Source organism: Amphiprion ocellaris, chromosome 3 (assembly GCF_022539595.1).
Source record: "Amphiprion ocellaris isolate individual 3 ecotype Okinawa chromosome 3, ASM2253959v1, whole genome shotgun sequence".
In the NCBI taxonomy this organism is placed as follows: domain Eukaryota; kingdom Metazoa; phylum Chordata; class Actinopteri; family Pomacentridae; genus Amphiprion; species Amphiprion ocellaris.
The window spans coordinates 15,372,636-15,382,646 of NC_072768.1; the positions used below are offsets into that span (position 1 = coordinate 15,372,636).

The window sequence follows — 10,011 nt, forward strand, 5'->3', positions numbered from 1 at the left end:
GTTCTAAATGTGAAATCAAGACTCATGGTCACAAGTTTTAAGGCTTCTGTTAACCAGAAAGTTCAAACTAACAGAGAACTACTCAAGAACTTCTAAGATTTCAGTCCTCAGACTGTGAAAGGTTCAAACTAACAGAGAACTACTCAAGAACTTAGAAGATATCAGTCCTTGGACTGTCTGGAAGTTGAATCTAACAGAGAACTACTGTGGGACTTAGAAAATGTCAGCCCTCAGACTGTGTGAAAGCTCAGGTCCTGAGGACTCGGGAGGTGTGGAGGCTTTGGAAAGTCTTGGAACTGAGGGTTCAACCCTCCAGCACAAAGGCTGAAGTCCAACCTCCTGAGAAAAACGGTCGTCGAGACTCGAGTTAAAAAAAAACCCTCGAAAACAACGAAAAATAGATGATAAATGCGCAAAAAAAAGAAGAATTAATATCTGAGCGAGTAGCTCAGGAGGATAAGAAGAGGACTACCAAGTGGAAGGTCGCAGGTTCAAGACCAGCCACCGGCCTTTTTCTTTCTTTGTCTTTGTCAGGATTTTGAGAAAATTTAAGAAGTGTCTGGTCTTGAACCAGCGACCTGCAGCTCCATAGGCAAATCCTTAACTCACTGAGCTACAGATCAGATGAAAAGAAATAATTTCGTCGTCCCTTTGGCATCGTAGTTTCTGAAGTGACCACATGGGCAGGGCCAAGGCGGAGTCTGGGTGGAGTCAGGGCGGAGAGTAGGCAGGGAGGTGGGTGGCGGCCTCCCCCCTCTACTCCCCCACCGCCCACCACACCTTCCCCCGCCCGACGAGTTTTTCGAGTCTCCACGAGTTCTTCGAGTCTCCACGGGTTTTCCTGAGTTTCTGGAGTTTCCACCAGGTCGGAGGCAGAACAAGTTGTCATGAAGAGATGTTGAAGTCGGCCAGGATGGACTGACTTTTTACAGCGACGAGAAGGAAGACGACTACAAGAGCAGGTCTTTAACCACCATCCATAAAATCCATGGAGTCGCGAAATGAAGGGAGGTCAACTTTTATCAACCTCCATCCACATGTTCAACTTCATATCTTTACTTGGACATTTTTAGCACCACAAACCTTTAGTATCACACTTTATTATCCTTTATTAGGACTTTAATGGAATCCACCAGCAGATTTAGTTTTTGTTGAGAAACTTTATTCTTGTCGTCGTGGGACTGTAGTATTTAAAACTGTTCCTTCTATTTGACCTCATGTTTATTAGTTTTAGTGGAGAAAGTTATTTTAGTTGTCGATTAGTCTCTTAAAAACCAAATAATAAATTGGATTAGTCGAGGTTTAAATTTCTTACGTTGTCATATTTTTAATGTGACAAAAAATATAAAAATAAAGTGTCTTGAGACAATTTGACCTGTAATTGGCGTTATATAAATAAAATTGAATTCAAATTGTATGTATCTTGTAATGTTGGAGTAATTCAGCCATCTATGTTGGAAAACACATTTTCTTTGACCATTAACCTGTTGATTGTTTTCTTCAGTAATTCATTTCTTGTTTTGGTTTATAAAATGTCAAACCCAAATATATTCAGTTTACTGTCATAAAAACCAAAAAGATTTACATTCATGATGCAGGAATCAGGCAGTTTTTCACTTTTTATCTTAGTTTAGTCAGAAAGATAGTTGATAATGTGTGAATTGTTGCAGCTTGTGAGCCGTAAAAGGTTTTAATCTTTGGGGCCGAGTGTCAAAAAACACTTAGAAACAAACATCAGCAAAGTACTCAAAGATTTGAACATCATTTGCATGACAATGTCAAACTGAAGGACATTTATTTCCAATGTAAATGTGTGACATTCATCCTCTGGAGCTTTCTCTTCACATCGTCTTCCACCTGGACTGGTTTGATCGGGAGCATGTGCAACAAACATTTGAAAAACTGCACTTTAACATCAATGAATGACACTGAAGTTTAATCTCTACATAAATGAGACTGAGTCTGGATGTGCTGCTCTTTCATTAACTCCTAAGTTTAGGGAAAGTTAAAACAAAAGAGGACAGTTCAGATAAGACTTGAGAATGAGCTTATTTTCTAACAAACATCCCAGACTTTCTGAGCTTCAGCAAATCTAGCAAGATATTTTAACAACAAGCAACTCAAGAGATCCAGAAGTTGGAGAGAGTTAGCTTTAGCTGAGCCAAAGAACATGTGGGATGCTAACCTAGCAAACATTTCAGACTTTTCTCTGTGATTTTTGAGAAATAATTTACTATTTAATGACAGCTACACATCTTAACTCAGTCTCATTAAAACAGACTCTAATTCAGTGTCATCCATCCATATTAAAGTGCAGTTACCCAAAATGTTTGTTGCATGAGCTCCAACAAAACCTGTCCAGGTAGAAGGCCACTTTGACAAACAGGAAGTGGAAGATTCCAAGCAGATTTATAGAAGGGGGAACCAGACTGTACTAAGTGTGGTCGAGTATAAAGGGGTGTTTTGTGGGTTTGTAAGGCTGATAATGATTGTTAGTGAGACATTTGGAGTCGATATTCATTTGCAGTAAATGAAAGTATTTAAAATCTTGGAGTTAAACTTAGAAGAACACAAACTCTAACAGGAAACTTTGTTGATACGTTTTTGTTTTGTTTACAGAAGTTAAAGGAGTTTTATTCGTTACGTATAACCAATCAAATCACTCCAGAAGACAGAGCAACCACAGGTAGATAAAGGTTCAGAGCCAAAGTAGCACCATTTTTAAATGTATTTATTACCATAAATTAGTAAAAAATAAAATACTGATAATCAGTAAATCAGTCAGCCCACAATTACTACAATTCTACAATGTATGTCTCTTTCCTTTGACTTGTTATTTGTACAATATACAATGTATATGATGGTGTTTTTTCATACCAAAGGCTATACTATGATGTTTTCTAAGAGACATACGATGCTACTCTGGTTGTTCTGGCCCTGGGCCACTGCACTCCTCCTCTGTTGTTTTCTGGATTGTACTCAGCTGCATGCCTTCGTGGACCCGGCCTCCGTTGACTCGTCCCGCCTGCCGTCTCTGGAGCTGAAGCTGGATTGGAACAGACTAAAGTACAGTCCAATCACGATGCCAGCTGCCTCTCAAAAGGCTCCTTCATCTGGTGGAACTTCTTCTGAAGGGAAGCTGAGCTGGCCCGGCAGAACTTTGGAGATGTGTTCCAGTGGTTGGTGGATATATGGGGAGATAGAGAGAGACCTTTGACTTGTTCAGAAAGGAAAACAGGGAACCCATTGGTAGTTTTAGTTTAGGGTGCTACTGTGGTGTGTTTTTGGGTTTTAAGAGGTGAACAGGAAGAGTTTTTTTGTATTGATTATCTTTTACTTTGTTCCTGGTTGGAATGCCCATCAATGTCAATGTGAAGTTCACTTTTAGTTCTGTTGATTTATTTTTATTTTACTAACACCCATTTGCTTTTAACCCCCTCACATGTTGTGTTGTTGTAAACTTACTCTTTCAAATAAATTATCGTCTAACCCTCTGGAAACCAGCGTTTGGACTGTTTTTGTTTTGCTCCTCACCTACTGACAGCTGTGGACTAAAGGCCATACTATGACGTTTTTAGAGCGACATGCTATACTATGATGTTTGCTGGGCGACACACTATACTATAGGCTTTTTTAATTGACATATTACTGTGACTTTTTTTTGTTTTTTTAGCAACATATAAGAATTCGAACAGTTTTAAAAGTTACTATACTTTTACTTGTGCAATGAAATTATTATTCTATGGCATTTTTTAGATGACATATTATACTCTGATGTTTTCTTGAATTACATACTATTTTGACAATATATTGCACTATGACATTTTTTGAACTACATATCATACATTTTTACAAGTTTAGGCAACATCCTATCATTTTGTGCTTTTCGAACCACATAATAATCTGTTTAGTTTTTTCTTGCCAACATGCTGTACTATGAACTACAGGCCATACTATGTCATTCTTGAGTAAAGCATACTATACTTTGACATTTTCTGAACTACATCCTATACTATGGCGTTATACACAGAGTGCTTTGGTTACATGTTGATTTATAATCTAGATTTTTTTCTGTTTTGTTTTTTGACAGGATTACCACAGACCTGACCGTGAACACCGTTGACACCCACCTGAGGGAGATGCTGTCTAAGATCTCAAGGCTGCTTGGTTGTGGTCTTTCTGGCACATACTCTTCAAAGATGAGCCAGGAAGTTTAACACTGATGAAATGACACCAGGTCTAAGCCGACAAACTTCCACTTCCTCCTCAACTCATAGTCTCTGGGAAACCTACATGGAGTAAGAAAAGTAGACAGAGAATTAATTAAGTCTGTACACAACATATTAAAAAGAAATCATGCTAATAAATTAAGTACAAAGAACCGAATTCGCCATTATACTGGAGACCAGAGCTATTTAATTTGATAAGTATAACCTTGTTTAGTAACATTTCAATTATTTGAGAGCAGTCCTAAAGAACTGCCTGTAATCCCAATCATAAAATGGGTTTGGAGGAAGAACATAGATGGTAATCTGGATATATATGAGTTAGGCTTTATAACTACTATTGGTAGTATTGGTGGTAGTAATAGTAATGTGACTACTACTAGTAGTGGTCTTACATTAACTACTGCTGCTGATACTGGCACTGCTACTACAACTTGTAATACTATTACAAATGCTGATACTACTTCTATGACTCTAACAGCTGTTTATACTACTACTACTGCTTGTACTTTTAGTATTACTACTACTGCTTGTACAACTATACTACAGCTACTATTAATCATCTGGTATTTGGTTGTCAAGCTGCTAGCTTGCCTTAGTGTTTTGCTAGTGGCTAACTAGTTAGCTCTCATAGACTGGAAGCTCTCAAGAAGATTTCATAATGAAAAAAGAGCCAAAAACTATTCTTACCAATGAAAAGTCATTCCAAGTTTCCTTGTCTCAATCTTACGACGTAATGTGTAATTGTATGCAGCACAGTGAGCCGGCATACTTCTTGTTTCCGTTTTCACGCCGTCTACATCAACGGAATGCACTGAAACTTTGCCCCCGCTAGCTTAGCCTCGCTGTAGCAAAGGGGCGTGTCCTATCTACTGATTCATATCTATGAGAACAACGGTGGCTGCACATAAGGACGCCTGACGTTGATTAGCTGTGTAAATACCATTATATACAGTCTATGGTAAATACTTATGTGAATCGCATCATTGGCTGCAGCAGCCAGTCACCGGTCACTCACTGACTCACTGAAAAATAGCACAGAATGAATTGTTATGTGTTTATTTTATTTACAACTTAGGTTGGATTTTTTTTTTTTTGTTTTGTGCGAAGCGCAGATTTTCTGTGCGCGGAGAAAGTGTCAGCAGTGCGCAATTGCGCACGCGCGCAGCTTAGAGGGAACAGTGGTTTCAGGTATCCTGTTGGTGAAAGAGGCACTGTTAAATAAAGCCCTAAAAAATGGCTACTCCTCAGACCGGTGGATTGGAAGGGATGGGCCAATTCCTTGGCCACCACATTCACCAGATATCACTCCCTTGGACTTCTTCTATGGAGTTATGTTAAAGACATCGTGTATTGAACAAAGATATGGGACATTACTGACTTGAAGCAAAAGATTTCTGATGCCACTGCCACCATTGATGAGGCTATGCTACAGCGAACATGGCAAGAAATCGAGTACCGTCTTGATGTGCTTCGTGTAACTAATGGTGCCCATATAGAGGTATATTAAATGAGGTAGAAAAAACTTTGACAACTGCTGATTACAATAAAACAAATCTGGTTAAGATATCTTATCAAATGCCTTTGTAATAAATTCTTAAAATTGTAAAGAGACTTTATGGACACCCTGTATATGTGCACAGACTCTAGGAGCTGTAACGAAGGTTTTACAGTGTGCACCCTGTTGCAATGCATGACTTTAAGAAGTGACAATTTGTTGAGGCACAGTGATGTCTGTCAATTAGGCTGCATTTTGGTGTTTTTAGTGAACCCTCATTCTCTAAAGACAGAAAAGCTACAGTAGAGACTGTATGTACTATGGCACACTGTAATTACTCTGTCCATTACTACAATTTGTACCACGAATAACCCATCTGTGGACTGTGGTCTTGATCAAGTCAACACAGCAGAGTAAAAGGCTTTCTTGTGTTTTTGCTGTTCTTATCACTTCAGTTTGCAAAAGACCATACAAATGGTAAATGTGGAATTTAATGTCAAATATTTGCTTATTTGGTGCTGCTAATCAATCTGGGATTCATCACCCCAGCTTAAAACTCTATGCATTACTTGAAAGCCTCTTGACATGAGCTCATTTAGAGCCCATAAAGGGCAAATATTTATAGTACTAAGGGCCTCTCTCGAACTCAGGGCACTACAAATCATTCAGGACATCATGTCCAAGCCTAATGCAAATTTACATTATGAATATTGTGGCTGAAATGATCTCAGTAATATTATTTAAATCAATACTGAAATAAAATTAAAATAATTTACTTCACCTTAATCAATATCACATTGTTTATTATAAGGGCTATCATTCAGCCACTTCACTTATTGAATAAGATATAGATAAGTAGGTGGATCTCATTTTGGTTCATTGATTCTTAGCTAAACTCGGCTTTCCATAATTGGAGTTCCAAGAAAAAAAAAGTGTTGACGCCAGAATGAAAAGGTGTCACATGCTCACACTTTGCATTTATGCTTTCTGACAGCCTGTCAGAAAGTCCACGGCAAGGTTATAATAGTTTTGAATTTTTCATTAGTTTTTATTTTTATTTCGTTTTCACTTTACGTCTCCAATATCAGTTTAGTTTTAGTTTTTTATCCATCTTTGTTAGTTTCTTTAGTTTTTAGTTTTTACATGTTGCATAGTTTTAGTTTAGTTTTTATTAGTTTTAGTATTAGTTTTAGTTTTTTTGTAATATGGACTATTCTTCAGTGATGACATTAAAAAAAGATAGGAAAAAGTACTGGGTAATGAAAACTCAAGAACACATACTATTTAAGAAGATGTATTGACTTGAACACTCCAACACCAACTGTACCTAAAATTTAGATATGGGTACACATATCTAGACTATCTACACAGGGTGCAGCCTTCAGCAACAATACAACAACAGCAAAAAAACTTCATTTTGGACCCCTAAAGTGCATATTCACTGGAAGCTGGAAGCTTATACGCTTTACCTTTCTGTGCTAACTTCCAAAGTTTTGTGTCCAACGTAAAGAAAAAGAGTCCCTGCATTGTGAAAGAGTGAACCGTGTTTGTCTCTGTCGGTGGGGAAGAAACAGAAAGACAAGTGTAATTCAGTCAAGCAACAACTTCTTGTTGATCTTGAGGAAAACATGTTTCTCCAGAGATGTAGTTGTTCTGTTTCTTAGACCAGATGACAACAATCCACACACAGAGAAGATGCGCTCCACAAAGGCTTGTGATGCAGGAGCACTAATGAGATCCAATGCCACGGCGGCAAGTTTTGGATAGACAGCCTCTCTGGACCTCCAGAACTCCAATGGTGTCTCATTAAACACACCCTGTTTGACGTCATTGAGATACTTCTCCATTTCTGTTAACACACTATCAGTCAGATTAGGCTGATTTGTAGGTGACATGTTGCTCTCCATACGGGAAGCAAGGAAACGGTACTTAAGAAGAACAGTGGGAGAGGCTCCTGGTACAGTCTGAGTGGGCCCTGCAACTTGATGCTGAGCAGAAGTAGCTGGGTAATACTGGGCTGCCAGGTTCTGCACAAAGGACTGTGCAGCCCTCTTCAGTGGTGCGGCATCTGCTGTTTGAAGAACCAGTGAAACCCCTGGATCCATTAAGCAGGCTCCTGCTGGTGTAGCATCAAACTGTGTGGAGTCAGGGCTAAGAATGCTTGCAAAACGTTCTCGCAAAGACTTCAGCAGCACTTGGGCTAACTGATTCCTCAGATTCGTCTGCAGATGTGCCTCAAGGTTGAGCAGACATGGCACTACTTGTGAGAGAGACTGACTGTCACTCTGAAGCTGGTCTGTATGAATGGAAAATGGCTCGAACAGTTTGACAAGGTTCTCCATCTTAGCCCAATCACTTGCGAGAAGTGTGTCCATGCCCAGCTCCTCAAGTAGTTGGTTTAGTTCAGCTCTGATATCTAGCAGTCTTTTAAGCATATCATAGGTGCTGTTCAAGCGCGTGCTACAGTCCCGGACCAGCGTTTTGCCACATCTTTTGATCAACTCTTCATTTGCCACTGATGATTTCCTTATAGCATGTACCAGCTTTCTTGCTTTCACTATGAGTGAATCAGCGCTTGGGTGCTTCATGGCATCTTTCAGTGTGAGTTGAAGGGTGTGGGCCAAGCATGACATTCTCTGGAACTTGTTGTGCTCCCCATCTTCTGGCAGGTCCAGTTCGTAAACAAAGTACAAAGAAAAAAACAGACTAGCAATCAGATGATTTAGCATTAAAAGTATATTTCACAAAAGAAGTTTTTAAAAAACAGTAGGTACTAAGCCACTTGAGATGTGTATGTGATTTAATAAAAACTGAATCAAGAGTTAGGACTTTGGCTGTATTCATCCTTGGTTCTACAGAAGGGACAATTTTTATGTAAGTTTACTTGTTTCACTATATTTCACTTACTGTATTTCATTTCTTCACTGTGTGATCCATACAATTATTATATTGGATATGAAGTTTTTACAATAATAAAAACGTATTAATTACTATTATTAATAATGATTATGATAACCATAATGTGAAAATGTAGACTACTGGTGTTAAACGCAAACTTTTGAACCTAGGCTGATATATGGCTGCTGATGTAAGCTAAATGAGTAAAAAAAAAAAGCATTTGTCTCTGTGCAAGCTGAACCCATGGTGGCTATACATTCTCCATACATTTGTTTTTCTGTTGAAGAAAGTAACATACAAATATCAAAATAAAGCTAACAATACTGCTCAATATATATTTAAATGACAAAATAACAGAGGTAAATTACTAAGACTGATAAAGTAGGTGTCAATATAAGCACACTCACCAAAGCCTATGCTTTCTTCACCCTCATCTGACTCTTCCTCTGAGTCTGACTCCATCCACTGTTCATCCTGTTCGTCTCCTGGACTTCCTGGTTGGGCCTGAGGACCGCCAAGGTCTTCATGTCGCCTTTTATCGTGAAGCATCCGCACAGCCTTGACTATGTTGGCACCGTTATCTGTCACAACAAGCAGCACTCTGTCTTCTCCTATATTCCATGCATCTAAAGTCTGATCGATGCAGCGGGCAATGGCCTATCCGGTATGTGGGTGCTCCATTCGGTGCAGGTTTAGCAGTGCATGGTGAACTTTACCTCCAGGCGGATGGTAGAAACAAGCTGACACACCCATGAAAGATGCTGTCAGTCCTCGTCTGCTCCAGCCATCTACACATAACGTTAGCTTTCTCGCTTCCTTTATGATCTCTTTAAGTTTCTTCTTAGCCCTATCCATTTTAGCCCCAATAAGACCATTTACTCTTGCAGCTCCGGGTGTTTTGAATTTCGGTTCGAGCTAGCTGCTGAACTTCCTAAAGGCAGGCTGCTCACACAGTCGCGTAGACATACTTGTCTCAGTGAACAGGTTTACCAGTGCGTCCTCTCGCTTGTGGTGTTCTTGTGAGTTTACTGACCAGCAGCTATCGGGTCGCCGCTGGAAGCACTGGACAAGTGTTTTCTGTGATGTTGTCTCGGGCTGCACGATGTTGCCTGGCCGGGAGTTGGACTGTGTTTCCGTCGAGGGGGGTCGGGCGTTTTCCCTCACCGCTTCAATGTAAGCTAGGTTAGCTAGGTAAGCTAGGTTAGCCTCCTTATGCGAGCTTTTTAAGTGCACTTTAAGATTCGTGGGGTTTTTACCTTTCAGAAATACGCCACATATTTCACCACGTTCCACCACAAGGCATTTGCTCTTATCTGACACACAGTCATACTCAAAATAATCCCAAATAGGACTGTGGCGCTTTCTCCCGACTCTCGCTGCCATGCTGCG

General features: G+C 39.6%; 1 long non-coding RNA gene across 1 annotated transcript; it reads right to left on the reverse strand.

Moving 5' to 3' along the window:
• Window positions 1-2,714: 2,714 nt before the first annotated feature.
• Window positions 2,715-6,389, reverse strand: LOC129348302 (uncharacterized). The gene is made up of 2 exons (XR_008600818.1): window positions 4,917-6,389; window positions 2,715-4,289 (listed from the first exon to the last, which is right to left on the reverse strand). It is a non-coding gene; the product is annotated as an uncharacterized LOC129348302 (long non-coding RNA).
• Window positions 6,390-10,011: the final 3,622 nt, after the last annotated feature.